Raw genomic sequence first — 3152 nt, forward strand, 5'->3', positions numbered from 1 at the left:
TACCAGTTACAAAAGTTCAATCTGTTCCAATGATCTTGAGGTAATAAATTTTTGAATGTGGTAGGAATAGCGATTATCTCCTTTTACAGTTCGTCAAATTGTTTGTGGTGACACTTCCAATACAGCCGACGCATTCCGAACGCTGGTCTCAGGATGATTGTCAAAATGTTGTAAAATACGATTCCCTGCCTGCAAATCTCTTCGTAACGCTGCTTGAAATCGGTTGTTTTCTTGTAGAATTGAAAATGATCCAGTCTCTCGCAATCTATTAAATGTCAACATAAACACTCTTCGGTTTGGCACTCTTCTGTTTGGAAATCGTCGCGCATATTCTCGCACCGCCTTTAAAGCATTACCGTTGCAGAAACAGTATACAAAAACCATATCAGCATATTCACTATTAGAATACGTACGCGGCATATTGCAAAAGACAAAATTCATCTACTGTTAAAGGCTTTCAAAGAGCGACTGACAAATTTATAACAGAAAGTGGAAAATGTAATCAAATATGTCGGTGCTAGATATGGCAAGAAATGTAAACATTTTTTTTCGATTTTCTCTGAAACAGAGCAAAAACGAGCATATGTCTATAGGACTTTTTTTCTTAGTTTTTTACTCCTCTACACGCTCCCGAAGTTTTGCCATTTAATTTGGAAACACCCTGTATATACGTATATATTAATGTGGAGTATTATGCGATAGCGTAAACCGCGATTCGGTAGAAAAGGTGTTGCTATCATCTAGTACGGAGTCTCGATGTAGGGTAGAACGAGGCTAGTTGTGACACTTTTTCTTGAAATTATTATAAATCTTCACACAATTATAGATGAACTAATGACAAATGCTTTAAAAGCATTTACGTTGCATGTTCATCTGGCTTAATAATTGAGTACTTATAAATTCTTGATATATCTCGTAAACATGAAAAAGATTATATTAATTACAAGGATGCAAGTGGACATGTGGAGCATTCTCGAAGGATAAGTTGAACCACGAAGATAACTGTTTAATGAGGTTACATATTATTAAAAACATGAAAGGATCATGTGTATGTTGATGAAATTTTCATTACTGTCATCTTAAATATAATAATTTGTAATTTTCTTTTAAATATTTTAATTAACAAATCAGAACAACTAAAATCTTAACTCTTTATAATATTAATTAAACATAAAATATGTTTAATCGTTAACACAGGATTAAACAATATTGATAAAGACAGATTACATTTAAGCAGCTGAGTTTATAAGATTACTTATGAGATACTGGTCCAATAAGCCTCATATCGGTGTTGACTAAAATACAAAATCTTGAATTACATTAACAATTCTTGAAAGAATTTCTTATATTACGCTGACAAAGCAGTTCTATATTTGCAAATGTTGCATTTTGCTTTATTAGATTACATTGATGTCATCACCGGATACGTCGTTTATTGTAAGAGGTGCACTTTTGCACGTGTTGTATCAAAATACATTGATGATGTCCTTGAAAAAATTTCTTATATTACGCTGACAAAGCAGTTGCATATTTGCTGACGCTACAATTTGCAGTATTTGATTACATTGAAATTATCCTCGGATGTCTCTTTTATTGTAAGGGGTGCATTTTTGCATGTGCTAAATTGATGGTGTCATCGCGAAACATGTTGCGACATGTTTTCGCAAACATTGCATTTTTTACTATTGTTGAGTGGGAACGAAAATATAAATACTGACGGGGACCCCGCAAAGTCAGTCTGTGCAAACATGGTTAACCGTAATTGCTCATCGCTCCCGCATTGATACGCTATCGGGAACTCGGTTTCCACAATGTTTTAACACGCACTGGTACTTGGTGTGATAAACATTCAACACTTCGAAAATGTTTACGACTATGATGAATTAGACATTCAATGTAGACGATCAGCGTTTTCTACATGTTGTGCGGAAATACTTGGTGATATTCTTTCGTGTTATTGCACATGGGCTAATCGTATCTGTCGGGGTTATTATACACCTTGCATGTGTGTGAAAGATTCTCAAATAATTTCATATGAACTATTCTCTAAAAGTGATGACGCTGAAATAGAAACTATTCTCGTGTACACGGACTAATCGGATCTGTCAGGCTTATTATACCTCGCAAGTGTGTGATTAAAGATTCTCAAGTAATTTCATATAAACTATTCTTTGAAATTGATACATAAATTCAACATCCATCCTGGAAGTGCTATGATAGGGGAAACTTTATAAAGAATTTGAGAGGGACTGCATCAGTTGCTCTGAAGACATGAACTCATACTTTCGACCGTAAGTATTTCACTTATATCTGCGGAAAAATTTTTTTCTATACTGTTTATTCGTATGTTTCCTACAGTGCACGTAGCATTTTAAGAAAGGTGTTTGCGCTGACACCGACAGCGTACAAATTTCTGGAGATTGGGATCGCCGCGAGACCAATGTCTCAAGTGGAAATTACGATGGGCGATACTCGAGGCAACCGTATCGTCCTGCCTCACTCTACGTGGATGGCGTTTATCGAAAAACGGTCGGACATCCAGCAATTGGATGAGCCGATCACCAGGTCCCATAAGAAAGGAGTTAATTGATTACTCAGAGCGAATCGTCAAGTAATTCTGTCCGAGCCAGATCATCGGACACCCATTGATGGTAGCGACCCACCGCCCGAGACCGTTCGTCAGGCAAACATAGAATAATGGATACGTGTGATTAGAGACACGTATTAGATTGATTTTGTGCAGCAAGAAGCAAAGAGGATCTTTAATGATCTTACCTTGAATCGTCTTAATTGATATGAACAATAAATGTTCGAAAGGGCGTGATAAGGTATCAGTCTTCGGATTCCTTTATTGACATACGTGTTAATTCGTTGACGTTACCAAGGGAATAATAATAAGCGGAAGGAAACGAAAAAGGGACGCTCGAAAGCGCCTGCCAATCTGATCGCGCTCTCGATCATGCGCTGTCGCGTTAAGCATAAAATGAAAGTTGTGCTTGCGGCGCGTTATTTGAATTGGCTGTCTTTGACGTATTCGAGCTTGCTTGAACAGTAAATATTTCAAATTATTGCTGTAAACCATACATATAATATATATATATATCTTTGCGTGCGAGAAGCTGCGTTCGAGAAGAAGATAAAGCTGCGTTGGA

The sequence above is a fragment of the Trachymyrmex cornetzi genome, unplaced genomic scaffold (genome assembly GCF_001594075.2).
Source record: "Trachymyrmex cornetzi isolate Tcor2-1 unplaced genomic scaffold, Tcor1.1 scaffold154, whole genome shotgun sequence".
NCBI classification, from domain to species: domain Eukaryota; kingdom Metazoa; phylum Arthropoda; class Insecta; order Hymenoptera; family Formicidae; genus Trachymyrmex; species Trachymyrmex cornetzi.